A 20,240-nucleotide genomic window follows, 5' to 3' on the forward strand; every position below is an offset into this window, starting at 1 on the left:
GAAGCCCTTCAGGGCTGGGACCAGGGCTCTTTGCCCAGCACAGGCAAAGGACCACCACCCAAGCAGGGGTTCTTAACCTTCTCCACACCAGGACCAGTGTTCCCGGTAAGCTGAGTGCCTGGACAACAGCCCGGGAGAGATTCCAGTGCTGTCCGGCTGATTAGCACAGTGTCCACAGCATGTGTTTCTATTGGTGGTGCACAGCTGCACAGGCTTGGGGTGCACATAAAATTTATTCCACTCACGGATGAAAATAAAGAGAGGGTTCCTGGCCGCTGTTCCTTCTCCCATTCAAGGATATGGATGAGGCAGGGGCAGCAGTGAGGTCCTGTGTGGGACTGAATGAGGAGTCCGGTGAGCAGTCAATCCTCTGGTGGCTGTGCAACTCCACTGCCAGGAGCTGGCATGGATATTCATTCAAGGGACTGCCTCAGAGGGAGCACACATAGGAGGTGGCAGGTCACCCGCTGGAAGAGGATCCTATTAGCTAAGGAAGGTTAGAACCCCTTTATCATGGGACACTGCTGCTCCTCAGGCAGACTGAGCCGTCCTGCCATCCTTGGCCCCCTGGCTCATCACATGGGCTTTTCGTGGCTTCCTGCACCCCCCAACTTCAGTGATCAGCTGCACCCAAAAAGGGGGTGGGGGGCAGAGCTCCAGTTGCTTCTCCTGCTCCACAGAACAGGGATGGGGAGGGGGATTTGCTTCTCCCAAAACTTGTAGGAAACTCGGGGCAGAGCAGGTGTCACTTCTTTTGTTGCTACCTTGGCCCTCTCTCCCAGCCAGACCCAGCCGGGAGGAAGCTGTAACTGGACAGCTCTGGGAACCCTCTCAGGTCAGCCCCATTAGGAGCAGCGTCATAAATTAACACTGCTCCTTTAAGACGTTATCTTTTAATTTGGTGCTCCCCCCTCCTCTAACTGATTTACTAGTTTACATCTCATAAATTGCAACCCGTCCCTTCCCCTTCACCCTCCCAGATGCCATAAATCCCTGTCAGGGCCTTGTCACCCTGCTGCCAGCAGTGCAGTCCCCTGCCCCCTCCCCCGGTCACCTCCCAGTCCCCAGGGAGCACAGGGCTCATTTGCTGGGGGTTTGGCCTAGCTCGTCTCAGCAGCTAATCCCTTGGGTGGCTCCTGTCAGATTATTAATTAGCTAAAGCGGATCGGCCCTGGAACAACATGCGGTCGGACTTCAGATAAAACAGGACAGCAGAAGCTTGCCATGTGGCTGTTTAAAGGGATAACCTCCCTTTCCTGTGCTTGCCACCTCCCGGGGGAAGTGTGACACTTGGGTAGCTGCTCCCATGCCATCCCCGGGTGCAGGATGCAGGGGTGCAGGGTGTGAATGATCTTGGGTGTGCACGTTGATGGGCGTGGGACAGTGTGATTCGTTCAGAGAGGACAGCCCAATGGCAGGGTCATTTCCCCCTTCACACACAATGTTTTCATTTCTTCCAGCAGCTTGAAAGTCTGCAGATCCCCACGTGGTCTGAGGGCACTCGGCACTGAACAGAGGGCACTCACTCTCTTCGCTCCCACTGACCCTCCTTACTGGCCCTCTCCAGTGAGTCTGATTTACACATGAGTGAGGAGTGCAATTAAGGGGCAACATGGTCTAGTGGTTAGGCCAGGCCACTGCAAGACAAGAGAGCTGGATTCTTTTCCCAACTGTCCATGAATGTCACTCCCCCACCAATGTGACTCAGTTCCCCCATCTATAAAATGGGTGTTAGGTCCCAGAAATCTTCCTGTTTAGCATGTGCCCCTTCCCCGGACTGCCTCCCCAGTCAGTAGTGTCCAAGAGCCAGCAGTTGGCCTGACAGGCACTTCTGTTGTGCTGCAAGCTGGAATCTCTGCATCAGCTAGAGAACCTTAGTACAACTGCTGCTGGGGTCTGACTCTCCCTCAAACGCTCACCCGGGTTGCATTGCTTTGATTCAACCAGGCAGGGCTGAAATACCGAGTCACAACAGCACTCAACTTCATTAACAGCTCTTACCACAGATCACTTCATAAAAAACCAGGCTGCTCTAATTGCCTTTCCCCGGTAGCATGTCAGCAGGAGAACACTCGGATTCATTTCAAAAGGTACATTTGCCACCCACCACCCGCCGCGCCAGTCCCTGTGAACCAGACCCTGCCCACACCCCCTTGTCCAGAGGGGCAGCCCGCTGAGCCAGCAGAGAACAGCAAATCCTCAGGGCTCTGACAAAGAATGGAAGCGAGGGATGAGAGGAACAGATAGGAGCAAGGAAGTGAGGACAACAAGGTAAGAAAAATCTCGTTCGGATTCCAGTGAGCCCGCAAAGAGTGGCCTGTGGGGGACAAAAGACAAGGGCCGACGGAGGGTAGGGGCCAGGGAAGGACACGGCAAGGTTAAAGCCACAAGCTGATGGGTTTGACCACATAGCTTAGTGCACTGTGCAGGCAGCCTGGATACTGCGCCAATGGGCCATTGGCGCCCACAAGAGGGGCGCAGTGGCAGGGATCCCACTGCCTTGTGTGGGAAGGGGCTTCAGAAACTTCCTGAGGGCAGCTCAACAGCCTCCTTCTGCTCCCAGCTGGCTTGCTCTCCCACGTGGGGCCATTTTCCTGTGTCTCTCCCTCAGGGCTGAGGAGAGGCAGCTCTGCCCACGCCTGGGTGCCCAGAACCATCAGCCGAAAGGTAGCAGCTGAATGGTTCCAAGTTCAGATCTGGATCACAACCTTCCCCCCATCTGAGGGCATCTGGACCTTGGGCGCTTGATCAGGCCCAACCCTGGGTCTAGTGAGTCCATGGAAGAAAATGTAGGCCCTTTCCCAGGCTCTCTCTCCACCTCCCCCCACAATGGGCAGGAGTCCTGTGGGGTCAGTGCCTCCAACCCCTGTGTGAGGGGACGGGAACACTTCTCATCACTCAGTAGCTGCCTCCTAGTAGCAGCACTTTCAGCCCTCTCCCCAGGGATTCTCTGCAAAGCCCCTTGGCTGGGAAGGAGAGGCGGGCCAGGGCACCCCTTGTTTAGGGGGAAGAGGGAGAGGACAGTCAGACCCCAGGGGACACGAGGCAATGGCCCCTTCCCCAGTGCACACCTCATCACTTGCATAAGCAAACCTATGGTCAAGCTACACCTGGAGCGAGTGGGGGTGTGTGCAAAGGAGGTCACTGCTGCTACTGGGGAGGATGCCAGAAGAGCTGTTAGAATCTCAGAACACTAGGACTGGAAGGGACCTCGAGGTCATCGAGTCCAGTCCTCTGCCCATCTAAGATCATCCCTGTTAGATACTAACCTAATCTGTTCTTAAAATATCTCCAATGATGGAGATTCTACAACCACTGTAGCCAACTTATTCCAGTAATTAAGCACCCTAACAGAAGGGAAATTTTTCCTAATGTCCAACCTAAACCTCCCTTGCCGCAATTTAAGTCCAGACCCCAACTCTGTCCTCTGTTGGGAACCAAACACAGCATCTCCCTGCTCTACCACCAACCACTTCAAGGGCCCAGGATGTTCAGCTATACATCCAAAGCTATTAGCGTTGTCAAAGGCCTTACAGAGCACGTCAAGAGCCTCATGTAAAGATGAGTCTGGCTCAAGTCTGAGCTTCCCCAACTTTGAAGCTCTCCCTAATCCCAGGAGAGGCTTCCACTGTGTCTGAGCTCACAGGGACATTCATGCTGCCAACTCCTCCGAGTCTCACAACAGCTTCAGTTATTCTTAAAGCCCTAGCTCCCCAGTATCAGCTAATTATCTGAGACTCTTAGTTTTCATTTAAGGCACATTCCCAGTCCTCATAATTATAGGGAAAGCCTAAAAGTGCGGCTCATGTGTACCCTACGGGCACAGAGACTTGAGGGCAAATAAAAGGCCAAAATTTCTTCTCTCTTTACAGCTCTTGATTTTCAAGCCAATCTCATGCAATTTTTGAACCCTTGGCGTTAGCAATGCCGTTTGCTCACTTTACTTCTGTCTTCTCCCCACTCCGCTGGGCTTTACAGCGATAGGACACAGAATAATCAACAAGAATAGCAACAAATCAACCGAGTCGGACCTCTGTTTTAGGTAGTGAAGACTGGCACAGCCCTGTTGCTTAAAATTGATTTGCACTGTCTGATGACCTGGCATATTTTTAAAGTTACTTTAACTAGTAAAACAGTGGAACTAACTCCATCACCCCCACCCCATAGAAAAACAAAATCACCCTAGAATTAAAATTCAAAGTTCACAGACAAAGACAGACCATCAAAACAGCTTTAGTGTGTTCAACCCAACTAATAAACCCAACTAGTAAAATAAGCCCCACCTCCAGGGCCATCCTGCCAACTGATTACACGCCTATGGATGGAGCCATTGTTCTGGAATGCACTCCACAGAGGAATGCATTACAAGGGGTCACGTTTACTTTATTTTATTTGCTCATTTTTTAAATTTTTGGTTTTTATCAATATATTCCTTGGAACCACATTTTTACAGTGTTATGGCTGGAAAGTTATTTGCATACTTTGCAGTGACTGGTGCGTTTGCCTTTCAATCACGCTTTTTTCTCGCAAACTCCAAAGAGCTCTAGACTATTTTCTAGCCAATCAGATCATGCTATGCAAATAACCTGAAGTCTAATTGTGCTCTACAGTATACCCTACTGATGGCCTTTGGATCCGTTTGATTGCTCTAGAAGCCCAGAGACTAAAGTGAGCCTGAAGTTAGAGAGACCCTGCACTGCAGACTACACAGCTTTTATTAAGCGCTGATTCTTGTTATTCCTCTCATAAAGGTGCAGCAAGCTGATAGCACAAATGGTGGTTTATTACAGCAGAAAGCACTAGACTTGGATTTATTCAGATCGTAGCAGAAACACAGTCTAGTGCCTGAGAGAGTCAGGAGTTCTCAGTTCTCCTCTCAACTCTGTTGCTGACTCATTATTAGGATAAAATCAGGTTGGTTACATCACTAAAGCTTAAATAAATAAACTAGGACTCATCACTATTGTTTATTTTGCAGTCTCTCAACGGGCCCCTGAGTGCACACAAACACACAATTAATGTTCATAGGGTTACATGTATGTGGGCAGGAAAGACTCTGCAGTTGAAGATAAAGTGCCTGAACAGGGTATATACAGCTCTCCGAAGGGCACTGGGGAGGGAAATACAAGCCCCACGAAAATCAATGGGAATTGTGCTGTGGCTTTCACGCCAGCTCTCTGAGTGCAGGCTAGAATCAGGAAGGTGAAGGATGGGGAGTCATGGCGACTGGAGTTAGTTGTGCACTGTGGTCTCAGTGGGTGTCATTACACTAAGACCAGCTCACTCAGGTTGGTGGGGCATGGTCTGCAGGGCTAAAATCACAGACTCAGAGACCCTGCAAGGGCCTGCGTGTGCACACTGATGCCCCACTGTGCTCTAGCAGACCTGCTCCTGCCTAGAAGCTCTCTGCACTCAGGGATGGAGGAGCAGCTCTTGCAACCCACCCAGAAGAGACCATCTATTTACTGCCTGCAAAACCCTGGGCTGATCATCTAGTGAAACCTTTGCCCCACAGGGCAGGGGGCTTCTCATTAGGCAGGCGAGAGTCCAGCGACCCAGCTGGCTGTGTGTGTGATGCCAATGGGCTGGTTGGAACAGCAGGCAGGCTAGAAGGGAGCTGATCTGTGCTTATCCTGGGTTTCACTCTATAATCCCTTGGAAGGTAGATGTTTCTTCTCCCCTCCCTGGGATCAGCACACACCTTCCCCCAGGACACTTCACAGCCACTTAGGGCCCCAATTAGGGCCAGATCCTCAAGTGATACCAGTCACACACCTCTCTCCCCATCCTAGTATCACTGGGAACGGGGGACGTCCAGGACCTCTCAGTTTTGGCACTAGTCCTGCTTCCAGACCAGATATGGTAGGGACAGCTATTGAGCCTGCTGAAAGCACAGTCTTCCTTCCCCTCCTTTGAGTTCCCCCCATTCAGCCTTCCACAGCCACTAACCAAACATCTGATCGAAGGCCTGGGGGAGGGAGTGAGAACTGTCCAGTCTGGTTAGGAGTGAAGGTCATTGATCTAGTGCAGACCAGGGATGCGGAAAGCAGGGGAGGGAGGGAAAAGCCCTCGGAGAGGGAGCACATGCAAGCACAGCGAGAGGCAGCGGAAGTGGCTGAAACATGGTTTCACACTCTGAGACCCAAGGGCTGTTGTCAACCCGTCCTTCATGCTCGCATCTTGTCACACTAGAGGTCAGGTCTCCCAAGCGTTCCTGGAGAGCTGAGCCAGTCCATATGGCAGACAATATGTTAACAATATGGATCTGCTGCTCGTCAGGGCCTGAGCAGATGGATGTGACAACCCTGCTCTTATCCCAGACAGGCTTTTAACATCCTCTCTTCCCACTGCTTAGCCGCCCCGGAAGGGTTCTGTCCAAGCACTGTTGCGTCCAGCCAGGCCAGGCATGAGAACACCCACCCAAGCAAAGCTTGACTTGCTTTCTCTGGAGAAAGCCTGGGCTCAGACCTGTCCAGACCCAAGAGCCAGGCTAAATTTTTCATCCAATTAGAGCTTGCTTTAAAGGGCTTGGTGAATCTGATTAACCTGGCACCTAGTATGATCCCCAGGTTGGTATGCTGAAATCATACCACTTCCTTCTGGGGGGAGAGGCACTGTGCCCAGACAAATTATTTGGGGGCCATCCAAGATCCAAATCAATTAGCTTTGTGAAGGCTCCACCGGCCCTACTCTGGCCTGTCTCCCGTGCCTCACCATCTTGCCTAGTGACATCACCATGACAGAGAATTGGCACAGCTTTCTGCAGGTTCAGGCTGGGGGCGATGGCAGCAACATGCGAGAAGACAGAGCAAACCCAGCGGAAACAACTCAGAAGCTGTAGAAGAGTCAGGGGGTCTGCAAACCCAAACCAGGGCAGGATAGACCTACAGTCTGACCCAGAACAGCAACTCCTGTAACTCTACCCATACCACATTCTAGGCTGTTATACACTCATCGCCCTGTATTATGGATGGGTAGAAGGTGGGGGCAATCCCAAAGAGAACCAGCAAACAGGACAAGGTGGATCTCAAACTGGCATCTTTGCACTTTAGATTGGGAGAACCATTGCCACAGTGGCTTCTCCTTGCACACACATGCAAGGTTTTACTTGCTTGCACTGAGGAGGGGCAGAAGGGGACAACATCAGGGCACACCCTGGGAAAACGGATGCCTCTCACTCCCCAGATATGCCAACCGGCCTGCATCCCCAAGCTTTTTCTGCCCAGTGAATTTCTACTGAGCTTGAGGGTCGGGTCTGCACGAGTACTCTGATCTCCAAGTGTTTATAGGTTACCAGTATTAGCAGGGGTACTGCAGCTTCGCTGGGTACATTACAGCAGGTTACTAGTAAAAACTGTATGTCACAGCTTGTTACTGGTGGCTCCTGGCAATTACAACCCAGGTAAATACATTACAGCACATGCCGTATAGCCCCAGTAGGGAGCTTTATAGCATGTTATTGGTAGACGTGGTATACTTGAGTCAATAGACACATTACAGCATTTACCTGGGGGCACTGTCTAGACTGGCAAAATTTCACTGAGCCCAGGCAAGTCATGTGTATATCTAGTTTCAAGTGGTCAATCACCCATCACACATTTCTCCAAAGGCAGAAGTAGGAGAGTCAATTTCAGACCCAGGCTGGTAAATTTCCATAATAATTTTGCCAGACAGGGTCAGAATCTGGAGTGGGGCCCTGGGATGCGCTGTAGTAGTTCCATTGTGGTGGGTCAGGGCAAACAGGCAGAGAAAGTCCCCTCATCCCAGTAAAGGAAGCTGTCAACTGGGCTTAAGCCCCAAATGTAGGTGTCACTTGGGGCTTGGTGTGTGTGTGTGTGGCATTTCCATTCGTCTTGTGTGTTGTTTATTCCCCATTGCTGAAAACCCAAAATTCACTCATTGTGCAGCACAACTCTCCCTATGCTCTAGGGAGAACAGCCTGAACCTGAGCATGAACAGAAACTGAAACAGACCCACCAGTCCAGGGCTGAGGGATGCATGCCAGGGAATCAACAAGCAGCTTCTGTAGTCCAAAATAAAATGGGCTTGCTTTGAAAATGGGAGGATTAAAACTTGCTGGGGGGGGCTGTGACTTGGAGCAAGGGGGTTTCCAGTCTAGAGTGAGAGGGATTACAAGCCCACATTTCTGAAAGGCTAACAGGCAGCCTCCTTCACTCCAGAGACTTTAATCATCCGAGGAAATCATGGAAAACTGCTGAGGGACAGCCCAGCCGGCGTGGATGTCCTTGGGGACCAATGCAACAGCAACTGGAGTCGATGGAAAGACTTGTATTGTCTTCGGTGAGCTTTGGATCTAGCCCTTGGAAAGACAATGTGCAACGTGTCCAGCAGAAGACAAAAGCTCAGAAGAGGCGGCTGGTAGGAAAGAACCTGACCAAGGGCCAGAGAACTTTTCTACCATACCAGCCAGTGCTCACCTTCACCCACACCAGCCCTGCAGTATGGGCATTCTCTGAGCAGAGCCATGGGAAAGAGGTCAGAGGGAAAGTCCCTATCACTGCAAAATTTGCCCTGGAGTCGAGGAAGTTGCTTCCTCCGATGAGCTGTCCTATGCCGCAGGGTTAGGGTTATGGCAGGAGAGACTCTATAGCAAGATGGAGCTCATGTGGGCCTGTGCTACCAGGCGCTCACATGTGCGTCAACCTCACTCCTCTCCACTTACCATGAAAGGTAATTCTCAAAAGCACCTGGAAATCTTTTACCAGGCTGTGATGCCAAGTAGCTGTCATCAGATACCAGGGCCTTCCAAATCGCCTTGACCCCTAAATCTACACACAGCTCCCACAAGACTGGCTGTGCCTGTTGATACACAGGCTAATTCTCTGTATTGCCATTGTCCCACATGAACATTTCCAATTCGCTCTCACCCTCACAGATGTGATCTGCCCATTCACCCATTATACAGCAGAGACGACTGAGCTGCCTGCACTCAGTTCCCATTCGGGAGCAGGAACACACAAGGCTGGAGGCACAAAGAACTTGTGCATTTGTGGAGCCGGCTGCCAGGTTGAGTGGCTGGAGAGTCAGCTGCCACAATCAAGTCCCAGTATTTGCATCTGATTTGGAAGCCCACAAGGCTCCCCTACCCCAGTCCTTCGCTCCTGGCTCTGCTCCTTTAGTTCTGATGGCAGCAGAGCCTGCAAATCTCACCCAGAAGACACGGCCTTTGAGTGGCAAGTCCTATTGCCTCTGGAGCTCAAGGGGTTGCCATGGCTGTCGCCGGGTGCTGGAGCATTTGGAGCCTTCTCCCCAGGGACAGAGCCTGGAGCTCCCTCTAGCTAAACCACTCAAAAGCAGCCACTCCCAACCAGCTACGCCAGGACCTGGGGAAGCTTTAGTGCTACAACAGTGGGGAGGCACCAAGCAAGAAGAGAACATCGATGCATCAACCTCCTGATTCACGGCATCCTGGTCCTTACAGGGCTAGCTCAGGTGCTCATCACCACCAGAGCAGCTGCGCTCCTGACATTCAGCACCCCCGGGAGGGAGGGAAGAATTGCAACTGCTATGTAAAAATAGTAATGCCAGTGAAAGAGGCACAGAAAACATAAATAACTTCCCCCTCCCTTATACCACTCCGCACTACGCAGGAGATCCGCAGCACTGCTCAGGCTTGTACGCTCACCTCCCACGGTCCAGGCTGGCGTCTCAATCTCAAAACCATCCTTTCTTGTCCTGCGTCAGATCAGCGCTGTCCTTTTGGCTCTTAGGTGGCACCCGCCCCTCCCCTGGCTCTTCTGTCACACGGCCTCCTCTGACTCACAGAGGCCCTGGATCCCGGCACAGCGGTATTCCATGGGGGCCTACAGGGAACATGGGCTGGGGTCTGTCACCACAGCGAAGGGACGATGCCTAAAACCACTAAGCCCCTCCAATACAGAGCATCATTCAGGTGTTTTTGGTAGTCTCCCCTCTCAATGCTGCCGTGAGAGCGTCAACAACTCAGGAAGGTGACCTCTGGCAAAAATCTTCCCCAGAGAGTAGCCACTGTCCACATCTCCTCCTGTCAGCAGCAAGCTCAATGCGCTAGCCACCCCTTTCTCTCCCCTCCCCGCCGCCCCACTGAGCCCTGGCCATTAGTAGAGAGACAAGTATTACTGCGCAGGTCCTCTCCTGGGTCGCACTGCACCATTCCTGTTTCAGGCAAGAGCTTGAAGGACACTTCTGTCTGAACCACTTGGCACTGCCCAATGTACCCCTGGGGCTATCCCATGGGCCCTGTGATGGACCACCATGCCCCTGGAACATCAGCAGCACATGAAGCACTGCAGGGCTGGCCACAGCAGAGCGGCTGCATCTGGAGCCAGCAGCAAAGAGACGAAAGTGGTGTTTAAACCAGCAGATTACCACCCTCACACCCCATGCGACCCTCGGCCTTTGTGCTGGAGTTACAGACCCTGGAGCTGCCCCCACACAGGCCTACCCAAGCTGGGGTCTCCAGCTACACTGGAGACGGCCTCACACCCCAACTCTTCAGGTAGAGGAGCCACTTCCAGCCCAGATAGGCATCTCTCCATGCCAACAGCCAATGTTGGACACTCACGAGAAGGAGGTTTCAGGGTCTGATGATGGAAGTCAGCAGATGCTGATTTAAACCATGTCTAAGAACCATGGAATCAAACCTGCCCTATTCTGTCCCCCACCAAGGGCATCCATCTTCTGGAGCTCCCTTCCAAGGAGACACCCCACCCAATCAGCCATAGCCCTGGCAGCTACGGCAGCAGTTCAAAATGATCAGTCCCTGTGTGTGGTGCCATAAGACCCTGCATCAGGGACACATCACACTGTCAGCACTGGGGACACTGCAGACCTGCCTGTAAACCACCACCACAGAGAATCTATGACCCACAGACTCCACCACTCTGACAGCTCAACTTCAGTACAGTCTGTCCACACCCAGAACACCCCAGGGACTCCAACGAAAGCCGCAGAGACTTGGAAATCATCCAAGGACCACCCAGATTCTGGTCACAGCTCAAACCAAGAGGAATAGATTGCAGAAGGGAAGCTGGTACCTTGCATCCACAAGTCAGTGGGCTTGATGTCCATTCCAACCTACACAGCTGGGATGGGAATCAGGAGCTTTTTCCCAGAGGCCCTGATGGACACGGCACAAGTCTGATGAGTTCCCTTCCCTTTGTGAAGTCTCTTTGCCCTGGAAAAGACAAAAAAATTGGAGTATTATTTACCCAGCCACTGGATATCACATACCCAACCAGAGCTCTGACTGGATACCAGCCAACACTCAGACACAACAACCCAGCTGAGGGGAGGGGTATCAGACCTGGCCCACTGAGGCACAGTGCAGCCATCTAATGAGACAATCGGAGGTCAAGTTACAGACTCTTTACAGGATCACCAGCTGTGTGCCATGCCCCAGATTTAAGATACAGATCCTGCTAACATGCCACTTGCTGAGAAGGGGTCTGCCTGTGACCTCCTCAAAAGTATCTCCTGCCTCCATAACGTAACAGTGCCACCCTCCTAAACTTACAGGTCTTTCAGTATCGCTTGTACTGCAGAAGCCCAGCTCTATTCTACTAGGTGCTACACATCCCTGCCATGACAGAGAGCCCCAAGGAGCCTGCAAGCTAGATAGGAAAAAAATAGTACAGAAGAACCTCTGAGTTACCTTGGGAATGCAGAGTGTAACTCTGAGCAAAGCATCATGGCTGTTCTTTCAAAAGTTTAGAGCTGAACATTGACTTACTAGAGCTTTGAAACTTAACTATCTGGAAGAAAATGCTGCTTTCTGGCAGCTTAATTTAAACAAAATCAGCATAGAAAAAAAAACTGACCTTACCTCTCAAGTCTTTTTTTTAAAAACACCCCACTTTTTTCCCCAAGAAGTTTACATTTAACACAGCCCAGTTTGTTGTGGTTCTGCTATTGCTAGAAAGCAGACTTCCAGTTCCTAATGAAGCGTGTAGTTGACCAGTCAGGTCATAACTTTGGCATGTACAACTGTATCCTTATTTGCAGTTCACAGAAGGGGAACTGAGGCACACAGAGATTAAATGACCTACCCAAGATCATACCGTGATCTGTGGCAGAGCCTAGAACACACACCAGATCTCTCAAGTCACAGTCCACTCTCTTAACCACCAGGCCATCCCTTTCTCTACGCTAGCTCCTCTTCGGTCTATTACTCCACCTCTGCCACATTTCTTGCCCTCCACCCCTCATGTGACAGAACCATAAGCATTGAAGCCAATCACATCTTCTTTAGAGGGAACAAAAACATTTAATACACTTTTACTTTCTCTACCAAAACAAAACAACAATGTCCCTGCCACAATATGTGATCGGCGCATCAGGCTTATCTGGGAGGTGGGATTTCTAGGCTGGAGTTTTTCTTTCATTTCCTTGAGATAAAAATAAAAGCAGCAAAACAAAGGGGGGTTGTTGAGATCAATTTGTGATAGGTGCTGGGCCAAAGAAAATGAAGCCAAAGAAGTCAGAACCCTGCAACCAGCAACCTTTGTGTCGATTTAAGCAAATATTGTGGTGTTTCCATGGTAATCCCTGTTTTGAATATCCACTACACTCATTTTTTAAAAGGGCTTTTCCTGTTTGCATTTCAACTTCCAAACCTGTAAATGTTTTCAGACTTAGAACATTCCAACCCCTCTGCCCCCTGAAACCAGAGATGCTCACAGCTAGGACACAGGGACCCCTCTTTGGGATGACCCAAAGTCATGAAAATTCCCATCCAAGTGCTGAGTTAAAAGCAACATGCAGTGCTGGGCTCATGACCCACGGCAGTTTCAACACGAGGGCCAGACCTCAGTCTCACTCTCTCTGCGTCATGCCTGGCTGTTCACAGCAACAGGTACAGGAGCATGTTTATTTTCTTTGACGAAAACTGATGAGTGAAAGCATCCCTCACACACGCGCTGCTGAAAGTGCTGGGCTGAGCTGAGTACAGTGCCAGAGGGCATCCTCCATCCAGTACAGCTCACCCAGGAGCTGCTGTCTCTTCCATAACTCTACTGCACAGAGCTCTGCCCCAAAGACACCCACTGCTGCACTCTAGTTGCAACTTACAGCATCCTTGCTCTGCCCAGGCCAAGAGTGAGCAGAAGCTGTCAGTCACACTCAGTCGTGACACATGGTAGTGTGCACAAGGGGAACTAGGAGGAGACCAAACTTTCCCTTCTCTTCTTGTGTTAGAATTTGAATTCACATCTCCACAGCAAAACTGAGTCCAGGTTTGCCCATATCCAAGAGGTAACTCTGGGTTCCTTTTTTCCAGGAGCACACCCAGTCTGTCACTCCTCTGGACAAGTGTGGTCTGTTTTCCCAGATCTCAGCACAAGGATGCACAGAGTACCAGACATACCCGGGAAGCAACACACCACTAAGCAGGACTACCGGTGCCCAATACGCCATGAAAATGACCACAGCAACTCTACCATAGATTGGGCAATCAATCCTGGGATGCACATTCAGAAACACCCAAGTCCTGGTGTTCCACTCCTGCTCTGAGATTCCAGTCCCTCACAGCACCTTGGTAGCTTGAGGGTTAACTGGGAGCTTCCTGGCTGTGTGATGGAATCATGCCAGGCCCCAAGTGTTAGTTTAGTGTAATTTTTGGGAAGTCAGTTTCCTCTGAGGTTTTATTTCCTTTTTGTTGTACTTTATGAAGGCCATTTTTAAAGGGAAACATTAGCATGTTTCAATGAGTGTGAGGCCTGGGGTCAGGCTGAAGTGGCCTCAGCATGCTTTCTAGGCACCGTAGTACGTGCCCATGAGAACCCCCAAGAGAAAAACAAAAGGTGACATCAAAGCTAAGAAAACCAAGCAACCCAAGCGGGGTTCCCTGAAAGTTGAGTGCTGAGGCAGCTGACCAGCAGAGATTCAAGTGCCACGCAGAGCGCCCACGCCTCTCGCAGCCACACCACGTGTTTCCATTAGTGGTACACATCTGCACATGCCTCAGTGCACATAACAAAATTTATTCTGCCCATGGATGGAAAAAAATGGAGGGAACCTTGATCCCATAGGGATGGCTTTTAATGCGACCCCCTGAAGGGACTGGCCACTCAGCTCAGCTGCACCCATATTACTCCATGGTCTTGAGAGCTCAATTCAAGATCCCATAGCACTTTGAACAGGAACAGATGGGAGCTGAACCCTACTGGCCTTGCCAGAGTCCAGTTCAGGTAGTCCTAAAGCCCTGGACCTGGATATTTTATCCCTTCTTCATTTCCTGTCAGGAACAGCTATTCCAGGCAACTGTTAAACAGCTGCCAAGGCGCACCCAGGCCTGCCAATGGGGGATTGCAAAGAGGACAACTGGTCCAGGGCTGGCACCGTGGGCCCTTTAAATTGCCACCACAGTGCTGCACCATGAGACTCTGAAGGCTGGATACTCCTGACCCCACCCCTTCTTCCTGAAGCCCTTCCCCTTCCAGGGCATGGAGCCAGGCTCCCTCACACCTTGCCTGAGAACCCACAGAAGCAATCAGCCCCCTAGCCACATCCCAGAAGTGGCTGCATGTCAGAAGTGGCTGAAGTGAAGTCGAGATTCCAGAGTACTTTGGGATCCCTACCACAGTGATGGTGACTGGCCCTTGATAGACATTTAGCAGGGAAAGGCATGTAGGGTCTGCAGGACTGTGATTGATCACCGCCGGGTTCCCGTGAGGCGTGCTGGGCATGGAGAATGCAATGGGCTGCCCTGTGGGGAGCCCTGGCTTGCGACAACAGAACTGCCTGCTTTGCACTGCCAAGGGAGGAAGCTGATTGATGGGTCTGGCCCTGCTGGCACTCAGAGTGGAAGCAAGGCGGGACAGCTGGTCCCTGAGGCAGGGGGAAGGTGAGGGGTGCATGGGAAATGAGCACCTTTCTCCTGGTCAGACACAGAACAGGACTGAGCGGGTCCCAAAGGTGAGCCCCCTGCAGGCAGATCCGCCCAGCCAGAGCTGGCAACCCAGACTGAAGCTCTTGGGACACACTGTGAGGCTTAACCTCCTCCAGGCAATGCCAGCTAGGCAGAGTCCAACACACCAGGTCTACAGATGCCAGCTGTGCAATCCAGGCAGTCGCCCTCCAGATCAGACTCAGACTTCCTAGCAGGGAAAGCTTCCAGTCCTCATGGAGCTGCCCAGAAGGGCCAGGGTTGCCATGGAGACCAGAGCAGATAGGGGGCCTGTGGTATGGGCTCAGCCCATCTCCACCTGCTGGCAAGAGGTTCAGCTCAACAGCAGGCAGAGTGGTCCTGCTGTTAAGATATCAGTGAGGGCTCAGGACTCCTGTGCTCCGAATGGCCTCTCTCTGTGACCTTGGCCAAGTCACTTCCACCTCTCTGGGCCACCTCTTGCCATGGTGCAGACATGAGGGCACCTCCCAGCAGGTTGTGTGGCTCAATGACTGCTTGTAAAGCCAGTCAGGGCCATGGAAGAAAAGGGCATCCTCTCTCTGCTCATTTGCACACAGCGCTGCCAGGGGTCTGCCCTACTTAGGTGCTGCCTAGGCTACTGCGTCCCACCTAGCACAGGCAAGGGGACATATCACCAAGGCTTCCAGTACAGGCATGAGTGCACCAGACACAGGGCTCAGACAACACCTGGTGTGACACAGGACCAGGCCACACTGAAAAGTGAGCAGATATGGCTTGTCCATGTCACCCTTTGGTCCACCTCTGAATAAAGCCCACCTGGATGGCTCCACCAGGAGCTTGCTGTGAGTGTCCACAGGCCCAGGGAGCGGTACCAGGTGCTGGGAGCTGCTAATGAACAAGGCGGCGCTACTCAGAGGGGAGTGTCCTGCTAGAGGCTGAGCACAGGGCTGCGCACGCCTCACTGCCACAAGAACATAGACTTCCCTCAAGGGAGCTCTACAGGTTGGGGGAAGCACTAACCTCTCCACCTCCTGAGGAGACAATCATGAGGCTGCAGAAGACCCCTGAAGTTTCTAGAAGACTTTAAAAAGGGGGAGACTCATTCGTAAAGATCTGGAGCCAAAGCCTCCACTGGTGTAAATCAGTGAGGCTCCCGACTTCATTGGAGCTGTGCCAATTTGTGCCCACTAAGGATCTAGCCCTCCAAGGAACTGCGTGCTCTTCTCTTTGATAATTTCATGGGTGACTTTCCACCAAACAGCCGTGCAGGCCCAGCCAAACCAGCAAGATCAGCCACACTTACTGACTCCCCCTGAGCAACCAGCCCAGGACCGGGCCCATGCTGCGGCAGTGTTGGCCGTAGTCATTCTGGCTCTTTGATGAGTTTCTTCCTCTCAGTTGACAGATACACCCACAGTAAAGTTACTCAAGAGCTTTGCGGCGTTAAACCGCTGTCTGTGCAGGAGAGATGCGCTGTACAGAGCAGTGAGTTCATGGGGCTGCAATGGTCTGCATGTGGTGGGGAGGGCAGAGAAGCAGGACAGACCTGCCTGCCCAGCCATGAATCAGGTATGGCGAGATTGTCACTTGTCCTGGGACTATAAGGTACATCGGGTACAAGCCAGTTTCACCTCCCCACTTGGACACGTCACCAGGCTTTACTGAGAGAGAGGGAGGGAAAGGAAATCAAGACCTTCTCCATCTAGGCAGCAGCAGCCCAGCAAGAGTGGGGATGTAAATACAGGAAATCTGTGCCAGCATGAGAGGATTCATTAATGACACTGGTGGCCATCCCACCAGGATAGTCCTGGGGTTTCCAGAAATTAAAGATTAATCTTTCATTAAAGTTGGTGTGTGATGAACCCTCCAGAAATACGTCCAACCAAAACTGGTAGCTCTGCATGCCAGTTTTTACACCAAGGCCTTTGCTGTCTTCCCTGCCGTGGGTGCAAGAAGCCACCACTTCTACACATGCATCTTCCTGGACAAACTGATCAGTAGAAAGAGAACACTGCTCTATCAAGGAAAAAGAGAGAGAAACACACACCCCTTAGTACAGGTGAGCTCAGGCTCCAACAGGCTAGAGGCAGCAGCCTTCAAACCTTTCCCCATCGTGAGTAACAGAGCCATAGCCCCGCATGACATCCAGCCACCAGCAGCCTACAAGATGAAATGAGTGGCTCTCATGTGAGAAGAGGCTTGAAGACTACCTGCTTCCTTTTAACAGCTGGCAGTGGAATGCACCCTCCATGTGAGCTTCCCTCTGCACTAAGCCTAGAACATACTACACTTAACCAATAGATGTCACAGTCTTAGCAGACTCTGCTTTGGTCTGTCCTCAAAGGGACACTTGGGGTGCAAAAAATATTGTAGGCAAGTCAGATGGTTCTACTCTATCTGCCTACTAAACAAAAAAGTTGTAAACTCAAGGCCCTAAACACTACCAATCTTTCTGTTCTTCTCTCAAGGTGTAGGAGTTGGGGTCCAGGTGCAAAGTGATTGTATAGCATTGTTGCATCCTCCCAAACAGCTGCTGAAGGCTGCCCAAGAACTGGGGGAAAATTCTTATAACCGTTTGGAGCTTCTCTAGAGGAAAGCTACTGGCCTCATTCACTGCTCCATCAAGGGATTCCAACAGCCACTTCTCTGCTGGGGCAAGTCCTCTTAGCAGGAGGAACCACCTTCTCCTGGAAGAGGGATGGAGTCTTCACATCCAGTAATGGGGACTACTTCTGCAGATTGGACTGATTTTCTGTGTGTAAAGGTGGATTCCAGCAAAACAATTAGTGTGAGACCCAGTAATTGTTTCGGAGGGACTTCCCCTTGTCCCATTTCCTCCAATGGCCTCACAGCACAGTGCCAGAAAACAGAATAGGAGACCACGGAAGCAGTAAAGGACATGTACTGCCCAGATGGCGGAGTTTGGCTTTAGGGTGATGGATTCCTGAATGGAGTTATCATTGTCCACCAGAGCTCCCATGAGGTTGGAGGAGTCGCAGCGGTCCACACACACGCCTGGTGTAACACAATTGGTTTCAGTGGGCTTGGGCCAATGATGAATTTGGTCCAGCAAATGTTTCTGGAAGTCACTGTACATGTGGTCCTTTTGGTGCTAGAATCCTGAACGGCTTTTACTGCTCCAAGCACTAGGATGTGCCAGTCTCTCTCCTTTAGAAGATCCCACTGAATGGGCACAAAGACTTGAGGATGAAATTCAGATCCCACAGAAGACAATAGCAAAGCTCCCACTGACTTCAGTGGAGACAAGATTTCATGCTCAGTGTCTCTCTCACTGCGGTAACCAAAGTTTCGCCACGGTCAGGGTGCAGACTGCATACAGAGAGAGAATTCTTTCTCTTCCCTAGTTGGTGGGCAGCTGCAGGGGAGCACTCCCTGAGCAGCTATGTATTCTTTAGCTGCCCCAGTCTTCTTACCCCATCACATTATCCAACCACAGACAGTGTGAACAGATAACTGAGTTGCAGTAAATTTCAGCGCAAAAGTAGCAGATATAGGGCATGTGGGAACTTCACATTCCCCTCACATGTCCCCCCACCTCCCAGCAATTTTCTATGCAACAGCATGGGTGCATTCCCTTCCCTATCTCCTAATAAATATTACACTATGCGAGATGAGTATCTCCTTCCCAAACCAAGCAACATGACCCACTTTCTGAATCAGGGCAAATGCAACTGGGGCCTGGAGTTCTGGGCCCCTCCCAAAGCCAACACATTTTGTAACAATTACAGCAAGAAGAAGCAATAGAAAAGTAATAAAGAGCACAGTGGCAGAACTGCTGCCATTGGGTAACTCTTTCTACGCTCTGGGCCACTGCCCCATATACATGTGCCTCACAACCTCACTCCTCCTCTGTCCGCATTCCTGAAAAGGATCAGGTCCCACTTCAGATGCTGACAAGCGGCCAGGCCTGGATAAATATTTCCATCCTGCACACCCCTCTGCCCCTCCCAGTGTCTCCTGAGCTGTCGCCTGGTCCGGTGTCCACAGGAAGGATGAGGGCACTGAAATCAGGAAGTGAGGCACAGTGCTGTATGGACACATTACAAAGGAAGGCCCTTGCCCCAAGACTCTCGCCCTTTGAGCCAAACGTGCTCTCTCTGGTTTGCCAACCAGCTATCGTGGGAAGGCTGGAGTGAGGAGGACGTATACCGGACACATTGGGGCAGTGTCACGGGTTTCCATGGGGCTGCTCTGCACTTACCCTGATGTAAGCAGGATTAGTCTGACATGGTGGGTATGAAAAGCAGAGCCGGGCAACCTGGCCCCAAGCGGACTGGAACCAGACTACAAGCATCGGCTTTGGGGTGTCTCTCCTCCTCCGGTCAGAGAGGCTAGCGTACCCCTCCTGCTGGACTGTCGCATGGCCTCTCTCTCCACAGAGCCCACAGGACAGCCAGGGCAAGCAGCTGGCAGGAGTGGGGCCCACAACCACCGCTGTACCAACCCCAGGGTTAGGAGCTGCGCCAGCAGTGTTGACTCAGCTGAGAGCTGAGGCTCAGGCTTGGTTTGGATCCAGTTTGCGCTTGAAAATGAGGCCCAAGCCAGCTCTCAGGAACAGCAATTAAAAGGGGCAATGGGGGTAACGTCTGAATTTCCTTCAGGGACTGAACCCAACTAATTATCCACCCGACAGAGAGATGATAGAAAACCCCAGCTGGGGAGAATGTGCCATGCTGAACTCTCGGCATTCGTACTAAGCTCCCTGCTGCGGTCTATGGGCACTCTACTTCCTGTGTCCAGCTGTCACCAGGAGAACAGGGCAACGGATCACATGTGCAAAGGACACTCCCACAAATGACACTAAGAGGCCCACCCATCTGGTAGTAGCTAGTTACATGTCTGATGGTATTGCCTACAGGCCCCCCTTGTGTTAGGCATTGTAAAGCCAGAATAAGAATCCCTACTCCAAAGAGTTAATCTAACAGAGAAATGGCAAACCACAGCACACCGTTGGTCAGTGGCAGAGCAAGGAACAGAACGCAGGTCTCCCACGTGCCAGGCCCACACCCTGTCCGCTAGACCACACAATCACTAGTACATTAGGCTCCCTGCATCCTTTCATTTCATGGAAGTGCCATGCATTCGTATCTCTGAGGGGTACAGCTGGGTCTCTTCCATACCCCTGGGCAGAGTAGACAAGCCAATTTTAAAATTATTGAGGGAACTCTGATTTGAAAAGAAAAGAAAAGAAAAGAAAACCCTTTTACCCAAATTTTTGAGATAAATAAAAGGGGCTGAAAAATCCTCATCTTCATACAAAATTGTATCTGATGTGTCGTGGCATGAAAATGTTTTTCACAGCATTTTTCCAGTGTGATCTCATGCACCCTTTAAATGGGTACGCCCAAAACAC

The 20,240-nt window shown here is 51.3% G+C and overlaps 1 protein-coding gene across 4 annotated transcripts in view; it reads right to left on the reverse strand.

The window, feature by feature from the left end:
• CASZ1 (castor zinc finger 1) overlaps window positions 1–20,240 on the reverse strand; it is a 265,607-nt gene that overhangs the window by 210,439 nt on the left and 34,928 nt on the right. For all 4 annotated transcript variants that reach the window (XM_075018169.1, XM_075018165.1, XM_075018167.1 and 1 more), the window contains exon 2: window positions 11,037–11,176. The gene's annotated coding sequence lies outside the window, so the exon portion shown is untranslated. The remainder of the gene's footprint in view (window positions 1–11,036; window positions 11,177–20,240) is intronic.

The sequence above is a fragment of the Carettochelys insculpta genome, chromosome 23 (genome assembly GCF_033958435.1).
Source record: "Carettochelys insculpta isolate YL-2023 chromosome 23, ASM3395843v1, whole genome shotgun sequence".
NCBI lineage: Eukaryota > Metazoa > Chordata > Testudines > Carettochelyidae > Carettochelys > Carettochelys insculpta.